General features: G+C 41.1%; 1 protein-coding gene across 3 annotated transcripts in view; it reads left to right on the plus strand.

The window, feature by feature from the left end:
• Positions 1–9,777: 9,777 nt before the first annotated feature.
• Positions 9,778–16,266, plus strand: part of LOC108030179 (uncharacterized) — an 86,152-nt gene continuing 79,663 nt past the window's right edge. For 2 of the 3 annotated variants that reach the window (XM_017102920.2, XM_044092525.1), the window contains exons 1-2: positions 9,778–9,952; positions 11,204–11,504. The gene's annotated coding sequence lies outside the window, so the exon portion shown is untranslated. The remainder of the gene's footprint in view (positions 9,953–11,203; positions 11,505–16,266) is intronic. The other variant, XM_017102922.2, reaches the window with a different exon arrangement.

Below are 16,266 nucleotides of genomic sequence, written 5' to 3' on the forward strand. Positions count from 1 at the left end.
AACTTAGAGGTATACCACCTCTTTAACAGTTACCGAAGAGTTGTAAACCCTCATGATACCCCAAATTTGGTATATTAGAAAAAAACTATATTCCATATTGCATTAAAATATTTACAATAATAGATGACTTAACTCTTGAGCTATTATCTATCACAATTTAATTATCAAAACGTTATAAAACTTAGAGGTATACCACCACTTTAACAGTTACCGAAGAGTTGTTAACCCTCAAGAACAGATTCTTCTTAAAAGCACGCCATCATCCCTAGGGATTTGTTAACTCTGCGATGGGCAACAGTTTAATAAATTGTTTGACTTCGATTTAAAACAAATCGCCATCAAATGCTGCACAAATCTTGGTGCAGAATATCTATACTTTTTGCCCTCCTAATGAAGGTTGCCTGCTGTGGTTGTTGCTGCTGGCAGCCAGGCATTGCTGTTGTCATGCAAATTGGACTCACGTTTTTCACATTAAGCAATCGTCAATTGTTTCAACAAATGCAGTGATTGAGTTCTTGGCACCTGGCCAAGCCTCGATGGCCCTAAACCTCACCAACCAGCTTTTTTAGCCATAAAAACCCGCATGTGTTGCATGGGGAGAGCCTGGCTAATTGGAGTCCAGCGGCAGGCAGCAGCCGCCACTGCCAACCAGCAACATTGACCGGCAGGAAGGAGACAGGGAATGATGCCTCAACTTCATCTCGATCTTAACAGTAAAAATGAAGACAAAAATATTTACCGTAACGCATTAAGAGAACAAGAACAAAAGTTACTGATGCGGCTGATGTTGCTGATGCTGCTGCTGCTGCTGGCAGTTGCAAGTTGCAAGTTGCACGTTGCAGTATCAATAGTAATTTGAGGCGGCCTTTTGGGGGAGGAGAGATAGTGTCGTAGGTCAGGCAGCAGCAGCAGTTTAAGCCGACTGCAATTTGTGGCCTACGAGCAGCAGCAGCCGCAGCAGCAGCAGCAGCAACTGCAACGAGCAACCAGCGACTAGCAACCAGCCACCAGCAACCAGCAACAGCAGCAACTGCAATGACGATTTGTAGCCAATTATTTCAAATATTGTATTGAAATTGTAGGCCAGTGTGAGTGTGTGCTGGTATCTGTGTGTGGTTATCTCTCGATTGGCATCTGCAGCAGGCCCAGCACCCGAGTCCCTGCCCCTCGGGCCCCGCTTGCTAGCCAATTTCCCCAATCTCACGTAGCCCGTTCGAGTGTGTCACAAGTGACCACTGCAAGTCCGGCCGGTCCAAGTGGTTGCCAATCGATGGCAAATCTCAAAACCAGCAGTCCGACTCTCGGCTAAGGTCGCAGACTCCGCTCGATTCCCACAACCTGACGCATCTTTGTCATGTGCCCGATTAATCACCACTCTTAGCCTCAACTTCACTTCCAGTACGCCTCGACTCGGCCCGGCCAACAACGGGTCACGTCAACCGGCAACTGGCGGCAGCAACAGCACGCGCTGGCTGACCTTTGTTGCAGCAGCAGCAGCAGGAACATCAGCCCATCAGCAACAGCAACAGCAGCAGTCTGACATTCATACGTTAATTTTAGCTTGTTGCATCAGTCAGATTGCCGGTGTCATTGTCTCACACTTACACTGCTCAGCAAAAGTGAGGCAGAAGGAAAAAGTCTTGGATCGAGTTAATAAAAGTGTTGTACTTTGAGGTTGCGCAAATGAAGTGTTATATAAAAGGGGAAAAGGTTGGAATCCCTCCCTTTCATCATTTATTAAACTTAAAGTATTTTATACCATTCACAAAGCTTTATCTTTTATCCTAAAAATAAATTAGAGGAATACCATATCTACTGATTATACTTATAAGCGGTAGAACCTATATATAATACACTGCAATACAATATCTTAATGATACAGGAAATCAAAAGCGGCATGTTTAGAACTATGCTTTATGTTGCAGTTCCAATAATAACTCATTTTAAGGACATTTTTAACTGGCTTATTGATTAATTGTTGACCAATTTATTGGCCATAAATACGAGGCTAGAGAAATGTTAACGATACTTTAAGCATATGCCAACGATTTATATTTCATCATTCCGAGAATCAAACGCCCGCTTTATGGGCTGTCAGGCCCAGCAACCATAAAATCACTGCTGCCCAGTGTGGATTGGTAATCATGCATTTAAAATTCAGCAGCACGACCAACAAAAACAATCGGCAAGCGGCTAACAACCAACAAAGAGGCCCAAGAATGCGATGCAACGGCAATTGTCTGGTCTTGGCCAAGGCAAAAACTTATTAATACCTTATTAGACAAGGGTCGAAGTCGTCGGCAATCCGTCTCCATGGAATATCAATGAGAACGGCCCCGGCGACCGCGGTGGCATTTCCGCTTGCCCGCCGACCAGTCCCATGGTGGCACCATGGGCGACAAAGCAACGGTGACCGATCAATTCGCGTCTCGGTTTTTGGCTTGCAGCACTAGCACTCGCACTCGCACTCGCAGTTGCAGTTGCAGTCACAGGAAATGCAATCATAAATCGCCCATGATGACGATGACCATGGCAGAGTCTCTGTCCTATGCCTCGGTGTTCTCCCTCGGCCCACCCCCCGGAGTCGGGCGATGTTTATGATCATGGCCTGGCAATTAGCCTGGCCAAGATCTGGACACAACCAGGAAACGATTCTCGGCACACTATGCGTAGGGTATTCTAATAATACACTAGCACTCGGAAGGCTTGGAAGAAAGATGGATTCAACGTTCTTTTTTGATAATATACTCGTATCATCGTATCAAAAGATTGTTTTATAAATATTGGGTTTTTTTTCAGAAACGAAATTTCATCATTATGCTAAGTTTAGAAATATTTGACAGCTCCAATATGAAAAAAAAGATTATTTTAAGCAGTACAAAAGAAATTGTTTTAAATATTCCTAAGACTCATAGAGAAGTCCCTCTATCAGAAATATCCGCACAATATAGCAGTGAAATTGTTATCGTCCCTTCTTTCCTTCTTATATAGGGTATAACAGCGCTCCTATTTTGCTTGGAACTTTCCATATTTTTCCTAAGACCAAACACTTGTCAGATTGCATGTTCAATTCTAATAATATAATCTTCCTTTGCGGCCACTACTTCGCACTGCTTCAGAAACACTTGCGTGCCTGGGCATTGTCCAAACGGTTTTCCCCCATTTTCCGCCCCACCCTCGTGCGGTTTTCTCTTTAGCAGGGTGTCTGCATTACAACATCATTAGAATTTGATTTGCGTTTCCTTGGGATGCGGCTGCTGCTGCTGCTGCCGCTGCTGCCAACGTGGCATTAAAGCCCATTTAGCTGTCGTGTGGCAATTATTGATCAACAAGGTGCCACAATCGGCCATGGAGTACTTCTTTGGCTGTTAATTCTGCGTGGTCCTCTCGGCCAGGGCATTTGCATAAAGCCGTTTAACCGTTTTGCGAGCTAAAAGCAATTTTATGCCCCTGTGCAGCCACGCCCCTCCCGGCCAAGCCGCCCCTTCTCGACCATCCCTGGCCGCACTTAACACGCTTCATTTGGCCAGGCTGCTGACTGCCGACTGTCGACTGTCGACTGTCGACTGTCGACTGCCGCTTTCGCTCAACGCTCGCCGGCCATGGCCGCAAGCGTTTAAATATTTATGTCTTGTGTATTTAAGTTAATCACATCCGAATGATGAGCTTCAACTACTGTGCTGTGGCATCTTTTTCTCGGAGGCTGCTGAAGCACTCTAATGATTTGCATGGCCAGCTGAAGACGGAAGACTTGGGATTCTTTATCACTGGAAAAAAACATGATGTCTTCAGCTGATAATTGAACTGAATACGAATTTTCCTTCTCCTTTTAAAAATATTATATTACTATCTTTCTGTATTACATAATATATATATTTCTTTATCTGCACTTATTAAAATAAGATCTTATATTAAGTCGGTTAGCTATATCATATATATATTAACATCTATTATATACATTTATTTCTTCTGTACTGAAAATGTATAAATAAATATACTATACACAGGTAATTATAAGATTATACCCATGTTCTTTTTTGACTAAAAAATAAAACTTTTTGTTTTACTAAAGTCGAGACAATATAGTCCTTTTTGATCCGTGTAGGCTGTATTATATGGCAGTGCCAGAAGAAGCAAAAACCTCTTCCTCCGCCACAGGTGTCATTTGTTTGCATCTCTTTATTGAGTCGTTAACATTCCAGTGCTTTCCCGTTCGTTCTCCCAGCCCCTTTTGGGATATTTTAATTATTTAGTGGCGAGAGCCAAAGATAAAAATAAAATAAAATGCAAACACAAGACCAGCGAATTCCCTCACATTAAATGGCAGAGGTACAACAAATTACCCCGAAAATGGCCACACAAATGCGCCGAACAAGGTGACAGACACTGTGGGACACTCGGCGAGTGCGACCCGTACAGTGGTACATCGGGGTCGGCCTGGGAAAGGCCGGGGAAAAGGAAGCTGGCTTCCCATCAGTTCCCATAAACATGTCCCCTTCCAATTTGCTTGTTCGCCGTTTGCGTTGCCGCGACTTTTTAGCATTTCATTAATTTATGTTTATTGTTGGCTCACTCACACACCGCGACTCCGGCCAATTGGCCTGGCTGACTTTTTTGGGCCCGCTCCGTGGGCCTGGGACAGATTAGGCTCTGCCAATTTGGTGTGAAGCTTTGCATTTGCTCCTTTGGCGGCCAAAGCGGCGACTAACGGCAGCTGGCAGAGCATCAATCAATGCAGTCCCAGTCGCAGTTGCAGTTGCAGTGGTATCCACGGCTCGTGGGAGGGGAATCCCGGAGCGCGGCGGGCTGCCAACTGACCTTGCAATAAGGAAGTGACATTCGTCACTGTCTGGCCAAAAGCAGCAGCGGATAAGGGGCACTGAGAAAAAGTGCCTTAAAAAACATACAGCTTATAGCTATTAGTTTATAACAGTCGACACTTAAATTAAACTTATGAATTACAGTAAAAATCAAAAATATTTTACTATAAAATTTAAGGATAACTAACTGAAACCAAACAGATGCATTTTTTATTATTTTATTTTGAAATATTAAAACATGTTAAATTATTAGACTCTTATAAAATATATATATATATAATCAGATTATATGAGTCTGTTAAAAAAATTAAATATTTATAATAAGAATTAGAAGCTATAATTATTTAAAATTACTAAATTATTTAATAAGCCAAATCATTGTAATTATGTTTCTTAGACGACTATTAGTAAAGGTATTTTGCCATATATATATTATGTACTGTAGAGATTTAAATGAAGAACTTTTATGAATATAAATAGTTTTTCTTCTACTTGCATTTTAAAGATACCATTATATTTATAAAATATTATTTTAAGAATTGGCTGACTTACAACATCATATTTTTTAACGACTGCTTGTAGTTTTAAGCAATTCCGAGTAACATTTAATTTATATATATTTATGATACATCTTCGATATATATATATAACCTTACATCTTATACGATTCCAATAGTTTTGAGCTGCATTTGTGAAGCCACAAATCCGTTCGTGGGAACTCCCCTGCCCACTTGGCTGAGCAATTAGTCTGGAGAGGGCCGAAAGCCCGGTCTTCGTTATTTTCTGCCTTCTCGACGCCATCTGCTCCCCCAACCGCTGGCCTCTAATGAGCGCAGCCTCCGTCTGGCTTACATCCTTTAATTTATTTATTTTTAATATGCTGCACATTGCACGCGGTCGTTTCCACGCCGCCGTCCGCCAAATTTTACAACTCAATAAATTGGCAAGGCTCCTCTATCTCTGCGCCCCAATCATATGTTGGCAGTCTGGTGTGCGCGCAATTATTGTTCTAACGGCATTTCAAAGCAATTTAGTGCCGCCTTTTTGGGTGGGCAGCAGTCCAATGACCGCGGTCCGCTGCATTGTCTGCCTCGGGACCCCTCCACGTATCTAGATACATGTTGGAGCTCCCAACTTCAGAGATCCCAACTCCAATTTGAGGCTCTCGTCTGCGTGCGCCGCCAGCAAAGGCCATGTCCATGACTTTGGCTGCGAAACTGCGAAGCTCCGAAACTCCGGCTCTGACTGTGGCAATAGGCCGCCGCACACAAAATCATCAACATAAATTTACTTTTAGTGCGTCCGACCGGCGGGGGGAAAATGTTTGGGGAATGGGTGTTGAAACTCATAAAGAGAAGCGCCGCTTTTGGCCATAAAATTGACAGCTTATGGCCGGGAAATTGATAAACGAAAACAATGGACGATTTAAACCGAACTAAAACTATTCATTACGATCGATAATTTCGATACTGCCAATGTCCTAGCTAAATGCTTTTAATTTTCTGCAGTAATGTTACCACATGGTTATTAAAATTGTCTGTTTTTTGCAAGGGGATTCTTGCCAATTTTTTAATATAGTACACTTTGGTTTATAATAATAACCTTTTCCTTAATAATTAACATACTTTTCAGAAAGGTTAAATATAATTAATATATTATATATTATAAAATAATTTCCCATTTTTTTTCGACCGTTTTTTAAGATTGTATCCTATAGATACTTTATCAAATTTTTAACACTAAACCCCATTTAAAGCAGGGGAATTAGCATTAACAATTTTTGCTGTAATTCTCAGTTTATTTTGCGGTTCTTTTTTAGATATTATACAATATAGTTAATTTGTCACCAACTGGCAATATCATTAACATACTTTTCAGAAAGCTATTCTCGGATTATTATTTTAAATATAATTAATATATTATATATTATAATATAATTTTCAGATTTTGACCAGATTTGATACTTTATCAAATTTTTAACAATAAACCCCATTTAAAGCAGGGCAATGAGCATTAACAATTTTTGCTGTAGTGCTCAGTTTTTTTTCCAGTTCTTTTTTAGATAATATACAATATAGTTAATTTGTAACCAACCGGCAATATCATTAGCCTAAATTAATTTACTATTCTTCATTTTATCTTCTACTGATACACGCATTTAGCGCTTTTAATTTATGCATTTAGAACAACTTGTGGGCCTCAGCACCCATTCGAGGTTTTAATTATTTTCTTTTTCCATTTCTATTTTTACCTTCCAGCCACTTATCAAGCTTGGGCTAATTTGTTGGGCGCCGAGGTAAGGAAATTTTAATGAATTTCTTTATGCCCCTCCCCCTCCATCCGAATGTGCAGTGCGAGTGGCGAACAGCGTTAAATGTTTCGCCGGCAGTTGCGCCCCTCGGCTGGAGTACCGTTGTTTGTTGTGCGTTATGGTTTGCTGATTGCCGGCGACAACTTCCGACGCACTGCCGCCACAGCTACAGCAGAACGGCAGCGGCGGCGGCAGCAACATCAACAATAAGAGCCGCCCAGAACTGGACGCTCCATTGCGGGTGGTGGTCGCGGTCGTCGAGTGGTTTTGGCCCGTTCTGGTTCGGAGTTCGCCATTCTTTGGGGAGCCGCAGAGAACAGAAAAAGCCAGAAAATAAGCAAAAGAACCGGGCTAGAACCAGCCGAAAAGTGTATTTAATTTAGCAGTTAATTAAATTTTCTACACTTCCAATGGCCCCGAGTTCCACTCCCCAAAAGAATACCCATATAAAATTCTTGTGCCCCTCTTTTGTTTTAATAACTTTGATTGGTTGCGCACAGCCCGAGGCGAAGTTTGTTGTTTTCGCCGGCAAAGCGGGGGAATTTGGCCATAAAAAAGGAAATTGGCAGAGATGACAACACCTGCTAATGACCCAAATTGGCGACTGCAGCAAAGCGCTGGAAAAGCTGAACAGCTAATGGCCAACACCTGCTGTTTGCATAATTTTATTGCCTGTTTCGCTCCCCTTTCGATTCCCCCCGGCTGTTCTCATTTTCATTAATTGGAATTTCTTCGGTCCGGCTTGGAGCCAGCGGTTGGTGGCCACCGTTTGGCTCCGGCTTCGGCTGCGGCTCCGGCTGCGGCTTCTTGTCTTTTGTCGCGCTTGAATTGCCACCCGTAAACAACGGGGGGAAAAGCCGTCAAAGGAAACAATGCACAAATGAATTAATAAAGTTATGAAACCACCGAAATGGCTGAGGAAAAGGTTCACAATCGAACCGTGTTCAATACCATTTTTGTTTTTGGGTGTGGAGTTTTGAGTGGGCGAGGGTTTGGGGCGAACAGTAGCCGGAAAACAATTCAATTGTTTCGATGAAGTAATTACAATTTGTGAAAATAATTGAGGCCAGCGCTTTGAAAGCCAGCGGAGATATGTTTATCTGCCACAATTCCACTGGGTCAGGCCAACGCTTGTCTTGGCCTAAGCGATTCAATTAAATGTGCTCGGCTGAATCGATATGAATTTTATATGAATTGATTCGAGATAAGTCGCATTACGTAACTCATGTATTTAGTTAAATGCACGAGAGCATACCTCGCCTGGGGACCTCGAATTAACTGCGGTATTTACCGGCAATTAACGGCTTAACCTTAATACATAGTTGGTGATTAGTCCCAAAGGAATAGTTCATGTGCAGGCACCATTTCTACAATTGCCATTACTACTAACTGAAATTATATTTTATCATTTCTGGATGTGGACATTTCAGAATATGAAAAAATATAAATATGGTATTCAAAGGCCATACATATAATAGATCAAGATTTATTTTATTATTAAAAGTTTTTATTTTAAAGGTTATTAAGTCATTATATTTTATTTGAAAATTCCTTTTTTATTATATAAATGTTTAGACAAGTCTTAAATTGATTTTTCTTTCTTCTTGTACATAAGAAATTTTTACTTACTGGTTATTTAAGTAGTTTTTTTAGCTTAGAAATGTATTTTCATTACTCCAACACTTAAAAGTATTTCGAAAATTTATTTTTATTATTTATGTATTTATTTAAAGCTGTTGTTAGACTTTTACTGCATCTAAAATGCTTTGCACTTAACAATTTATCACTGTCCTGAAAATGATGGTCGTAACATTATTTCTTCAATAAATGTAACTCTTTGACAAATAGTAAATCAATATCCCCTTAAATGCTCGGCAACCAATCAAGCCAAGTGCCCAAAGTTTGGCTAATTGTTGCAGTTGCACTTGATGGAGTCATCAATCGGGGAAAAGTATTTCGATTCACTTCCCCGCCAGCCGCAGCAGCAAGCGTGAAGAGTGAAAATTTGACTCAATTTGGGCAGACACTTGGAGCAGTTTATTTGTTTATTTGCTTATTTATCAGCACGCCATGGCAACCACCCACTAAGTGGTAAAAAACAACGCACACAAGCCACCGCGGAAGTGGCGAGAGTGTGTGTGTTAGCCAGCTGTTTTGCCGGTATAACAGTATGACACGTAAAAAAGGTAAACAAACCGGCTGATGCAGTTTTACTTCCGTCGAAGAGCGAGCTCGTTTTTCCAGCTAAGAGAGCGGGCCGAAGCGCCGAAGAGAGGCTTCGAAAAGGCCAAGTCATTTGAGGGGATTTCAAAGCAGAATTCGGCGTTTTCGCAGCTAATTGCCTTCATTTGTTTGGCTGTGGCCGCAAATGAATTGCCTTGGATTTTCGTTGGCTCTTGGCCACTTCTCTGCTTCTATTACCAAGTCTACTACTATTTTCTACTACTAAACGGGGCTCTGAAGAGCAACAGCTGGCGGGGTGGAAAGGGGCCGGGGGGTGGCCTCTATAAGCCGAACCTGCGACTTCGGGCCATGCCGGCGATGCACGAAAACCAGTTCGTGGCCCACTCTTCCTCTTCTTGTTGGCCAGGCTAACAGCGCTTCAGCGGCGAGCGTTTTTGTTTGGCATTTCAGTTGAGCTTTGCCAGCCGAACGAAAAAGTCGCCTACGCCACTGCGTCTCTCTGCGTGTTGGTTTTCCCAATTCGAATCTCTCAGCTCGTGTCCGCGCTTTAGAAAACTGAAAACCCAAAGAAGCAACAGCAGCCGCAGCAGCAGCAGCGAAAAATCAAAACACGTTTTACTCCCGCACATTGAAAACGGTAATTTGAACCCAGCTAACTGAAAGCAAAACAAAGTTGTTGAATTGATTATAAGCGGTAGCCTGTTTTTGAGAAACACATAGAATTTGATGAAACAACCAGATGACAGAATTAATGACAGGAGAAATTAAAGCCAGTGTGGCCGAAGCCGAGTGTGAGTGTGCGAGTGTGTGAGTGTGGCTGTGGCTGCCTTCTGAACAGCCTTGAAAGCTGGCTGCCAGCCTCTGTCAACCGAATAGTTGCTGCTGCAGCAGCAATATGAAGCAGCAGCAGCAGCGGCAGCAGCAGCAACAACTGGCAACAAAAGGCTGGCTGCAAGTCACAACAAAAGAAAACAGCAGCGGCAGCTGACTTTATGACGTCGCCAGGCCTGGCGTGTTAACCTGGCCAAGAGCAGCTACCCAGCTACCCAGCTACCTTAGCTACCTTAGCTACCTGGCTAGACATGAAAGCTGGTACTTGCGCTCGTGGTGTCTATCTGTTGCAACTGCAACCTAAGCGCTCACCAACACGCACGCAGCGAACTAAGCCAGACTAGGCACACACACACCGAGGCACATGTGGAATGAAATTCGCTTTTGTTTTATGATTTTCATAAATTCTTCAACAGCAAACAAACGAAAAAAGTTTATATTAAAAGAAGAAAATAGCTAAAAGCGCGCAAAAAAGTACAAAAAAATGTATGAAGAAAAAGTCCCTGTGTGTGCGAGTGGAAAAACCGGTTGCAGTTAAGGTTCCCGAGTCGCTGGCAGTGTGTGTGCGTGAGTTTGTCTTTTTCGCTTGGCACAGGGCGAAAATAAATAAAAGCGATTAACTTGAGACAGTTTTAGTAGCCACTGTCCCCCTGCACACTCACGCTAGCCCTAGATAAGGCCCTAATCCCCGCGGAATCCAGCCAAAATGGGCTGACAGGGGGCAGGCGGGGTTGGCCAAGTAGAAAGGAAAACATGCACACAGATGCTTACCGGCAGATTTTTCAATAATTTATATCATTCAGGTTCTTAAGGAATTCAGCATTGGTCGTATATTCTAAATTTTAAAACATTTATGTAAAACATCTTTCCTTTTTATTCCCGATTTTTGTAATAATGATATGTTAAGGATCATAAAACCCACTCTTGTAGCTGATCTTTTAATTTTATACATTTGAATTTTTTTTAATTTTTATTTGGCCCTAATTCAGTTATTATAATCATACTAAATCCAATTAAAACTCCCTATTTAATCTTCATTTATTTTCCTTATTTTCAGTATTTTCCACATACAACAGGGATTTCATTTTCCCTCAAAAACCATTTAAATTGGTTTATAATTTCCATAAATTAGTGATTTGTGTTTTTTCAATGGAAGTGTGTAACCGAAAATATGAAAATTTCACCTATAAATATTGATGTGTTTTATTGAATATTTGTGTCTTTTACTTTGAAATCGGTTTCGTTTTTGTGCCAACAGTTTGCATTATTAATTACAATTTACGTTCGTCAATAAGTGGAAACAGTCGCAACAGATTGAGAGACAATTTCAAAATAAGGAAAACCAGGCACTAAGCAAAGTGAGTCGACTTTATTACAATACTAACAACAAGATAATTATCTCTGAACTGCGATTAATTACAGTGTTTTACTCTCACTGCTATTCTCTGGGGCGCCTCTAAGCAAATTTGGCAGAATTTCAATTTAAATTTGCAATTAAATTGGATTGTTTTGCATCTCATTTGCTCCCCTTCGCATTGCCTCCGACAAAACGCACATATCTCGGGTGTAATGCTATCTAATCAGCATCTTTCCATTATTTAATCGTTTATATTTACACCCCAGCACTCGCTCGCCTGCAGCTCGGTAAATATTACCCATACGACCTGGCAGCCCGGCGGAACGTGCCGGGCATGCTGGAGTGTATAAATCAATTAAAGTCTCCGGGTTTTACGACCGCACTAACTAAATGATGATGCTGGCCCCTTTAAACCTACTCCGAAGGCGGGCCCCCGAAAACTCCCCAAGCAAACATCAACAAACGCGCTCAGCATTTGCATAAGCTCGCGCCACGCTTTATTATTATTTCTGCGACTGCGTTTTTATCGCTTTTATGTTTTGGCCAACTCTCGAATATTCAAAAGCCAATTGGGCAAAGTTTTTTTTGCCAAATATGCAAATGCAACTTCGAACAGTATTTTTGTTTGACAATTTTCGTTGGCATTTTATCTGTTTTTGTCGCATTTTGTGGCAATTAAATGACAGCGAATTAATCATAAAAAAGGCGTAAAATTGTATTCACAACATTTATTCGCCAGCTGTCGATGGGGCACGGCAAGTGCAGGACATAAATATAAGTCGATGGAAGAGTGGAGATACTTTCATTTCTATAGAATGAAGTCCAGAAATGTTCTCATCAATTTATTCATCAAATTTAAAAATTTTCAAATAGCACAAAATTTCCGATTTTTCCTTAAACCACCTTACGCCTTCGAAACGCACTGTACCAAGGAATGCATAGATGAAAATATGTGTACAAATGATGCACGTGGGCACTGGTTGGCTTAGGTCGAATCAACTTGATTTATGTAAATTGGAAACTGTTCGCATAGCAAAACAAAGTTATAATTGAGAGGCGAGATTAAAATGCATTTTTCGATTGGCTGTCGTGGAAACAACAACATACGAGGGCTTATAAAATTCACACCAGACACACAATATATTTTCGTATTGTTTAATACAAAGTCTCTATGAAATTGAATAAGTGCTCAAACATTTTTCATGCAAACTGTTCTTCTATTCTTTTCCGAAAATTCCTCTTTGCCGCCGAAATCCTGCGGTAATCCCCAATAGAGATTCGACTCAGCTGGACCAAAAGTATTTTCCACTTGAATGCCGGAACAGAAATGCAATTAAAATCCACTAAATGCAGCAGTTGGTGGGCGGAATGGGTCTGAATGAAATTTCAGTGAATGCGAACCGCCTCTCTCCCCCCCTTCTTATGCTCTTGCAGCTAATTAATTTGGCATTAATTTTAATGCAATTTGATCGCTTATCTCAAATGCCAATAAATCAACACGGGAATCGGATAGCCATAATTCCAAATGCTGCACATAACTCATATTTGCTATCGGGTTTCGGTTAATTAAAAAAGGGTATGCCATTTAAAGCACAACAATGGTAGGCAAAAAGTAATGAATAAATTGCGTAGATCAGGAATTGAAGCATTTCTGCCCTGTCGAGTGTTAAATTGAAGATAATTTTTAATTATGGCCACAGTCGGGCAAACGCGCACGTTAAATTGCCTTTTAAAATTCAATTTACATTTCGCTTTTTCTTTTCCGTAAAGGGTTCGGCTTGGGGTCTCTGGTCCAGTCCCCATTCATTTGCGAGGGCTGAAAGAAGAGTTATTGGAGTACCTATAGCTTATATGGCTTATAATATTTTAAACTATATTTTTAATTTTTTTCTTAAGGTTGTAAAAATCTGAATTAACGTAGTTATGTCACTTATGCTAGATTTATTGTTTATTATTATGTATTCGAATTGGTAATGTTCAAGGGTGCATTGTAAAAAAATTGGTTCTATCTTTGGTTGTGTACCATATAGTAAAATCGAATTTTTTTTAAATAATAGAATTTATATTGAAAACTACACTTTAAAAGTTATTTATTTCAAGTATTTAAGAGTAATACCCATTTTAAGATAAAAAATTAATTTTATCTTAATTTCTTAAATATATTCCTCTTCGAAACTCTTCGATCGTCCTCCTCCGAAATCTGATGGTCTTGAGAAACCGGAGTCGGGCAGAATAAAAACAATTACACGCATGTGCGTAAGACTTTGGTGTAGTGTCTTCGCAGCTGGGCCAACTCGACTGGGGACCTGAAGATCTTTGGATCTTTGAGCTCTGGCTTGTGGAGTAGGGTTTGGGGCCCCGGTCTCTCCCGCCCGCCGTCTTCCTCCTTCTCTACAGGAAGCTGCGTGGCTTTGGCATTTAAAAACGTATTAATTTTGACGCGCCGGCCCGTAGTTGTTGTTTATGGTGGTTGCGTGAGCCGACACTGATGATGGTATCTGTATCTGAATCTCCGGCCATGTCCGATGCCTCGGCGGCGTTGTATCGGAGGTTCTCCCGATGAGAGGAGTGATATAAATGCGAATAAGTTACGTCAATTTTTGTGTGTGTCTGCCCTGGCCTTTGGAACACTTTATCATTTCGTTTTTGTTCTTCCTACTCCTCCATGGCCCCCGGAACCGCTTCCATCGAAATCCAACTCCCCCTCGCGATGTTCTTTTCTGGTTCTTTTTCTGGTCTTCGCGCTGCGAAGGTCTTCAACCTTGGCAGAGTTAAGTCAGCTTTACTGGAGCGGGCTGTCACTTCAACTCCAGCGATATAGGAGATTTCCTCTTGACAGAGGGTTCTTCTGGGGCTACATGGGCTAAGATCAGGACTTTGCCTCCCACACACAACTGCGAAGAGGTTCTAGAGATAGTGTATCATTTTAAATGATGTCTTCTTTTAAATAATTACTTTAAGGATCCTTTTATCTTATATAAAACCGTTTCTAGGGCTAGAATTATAAGACTCTCCCTTTCAGAAACTATTTTAAAATTCGTATAAGATGAAAATTGAACTGTTATGAAAGGTAGACCCCTCACCCTTGATATTTTCATTGTCTCTTATTAAGTAGAATCTTTGCCTAGTGCACTTCTTTTGATTCCCTTCCATTTGCTGCCTCAGTTTAATTACTGGTGCATAATTAGCTGCTATAAACCGATTAGTTTTCCTATGACAAATGATGTGAACGAGCCTGGATGGGTGTGCTAGTAAACATTTGCATAAATACTACATATATTAATGCTAATGAGGCATCAAACCGCTGACGATTAAGGGCGAATGGCAGAAGCCATTGACCCACCGAGGAAAGAAATGCTGTATTGATAGAATCCCAGGCCCCGGGTCTCGAGAAGGCCAAGATCAGAGACCGGCCACAAGAGCCGGCTGGTGTTTTGGCGTCTGTTGTGGTGGTGTTATAAAACATTTCATTACACGATACAATTGAGTGAACGCCTTGAACTTCCGCTTCGAGAAGTTCAGCGCAGTTCAGAGCGCGAAGACAGACCAATGAAGTCAGACTTGGCCGGCGCACTTGGCTGTTGTTATAGTTATTGTTGTTTTGGTTTTTGATATTACTGCTGTTGTTGTTACTGTTGGTGGTGGGGGAGGCACTGGAATGACAAGCCAAGACGAAGACGAAGCCTCGGCCGCAGTCATTTTGTGCTGAGTTGTATCTGTGTGTCTGAATCTTTATTTGTGTGGTTACACGGGAAGAAAATAGCGAATATAATAAAAAAAGGCCCTTTAAGCTAGTTTAAGCCACTAACCTAAAGGACTTTTAAGTTTCGTTGCATTAAATTTCTTGTTTGTGTTACAAACTGATTTGAGATTGATTTCAAAGAGGTAAAATGGTGAAACCAATCAAGATTTTTTCCTTGTGTTTACTTCTTAGTTTTAAAACGTGAAACGTGAAAGGAGTCAATCAATTCATTAAATGTTTATTTATGTTCTTTTAAAGTAAAAGAAGATACAAAATAAGGTCATGTCTAAGGTGTTGTTTATATATGCATATATATTTTAAAGTTAATTCCCATTCAATTTTCATTATACTTATAAAGTTACACTCTTAGTTCGGACTTGTTACTATACAAAGTTTCGAAGGCAAAGGGAAATATTATTCCCATATTTCTCCCGCTGTACATTTGTGTGAAGCCATGTTTCACACTTCAGAGGGCCTATCGGCGGCCCCAGCAGGCCAAACAAATTGTAAAGTCATAGGCGGGAGACGAGACCGGCCGCAGACCTCAGGCCAAGTCCAATACCAAGTCCGCAAGTCCAAGAGCAACTCGAAGACGAAGACGAAGACCGAGACCCAGTCCAAGTGCAAGTCCAAGTCCATGACCAACTCCAGATCCTCCTCGAGTGGAGGCAAGGCACAAATAGAGTTAAGCAGTACAAAAAGGCTTTTAATTTTAATTTGCATATGGCAGAACGCGCTGTAGCGGAGCGGAGCTGCAGAACCCAGGGCAGAACCAAGCCAAAGTATCTGAAAGATACTCGTACATGCAATGCCAAGTGGGAGAATGAGCACAACTTTGGCCCTTCGCGGCAGCGGGAAAAATGCAAGTTAAATTTAATTTATTTCTCCAGCAATTGCTGAGCTTCGAAAGGAGTTCTTTTTTTTAGATGGTTTTCCTTGTTGTTGTTGCTGTTGCTGTTGTTGTTTTCATTATTTTCATTTTTGCCATTGTTGTTGGTGTGTGAAAAATGAGCCAAAGAGG

This window comes from Drosophila biarmipes, chromosome 2R (genome assembly GCF_025231255.1).
Source record: "Drosophila biarmipes strain raj3 chromosome 2R, RU_DBia_V1.1, whole genome shotgun sequence".
Lineage (NCBI taxonomy): Eukaryota > Metazoa > Arthropoda > Insecta > Diptera > Drosophilidae > Drosophila > Drosophila biarmipes.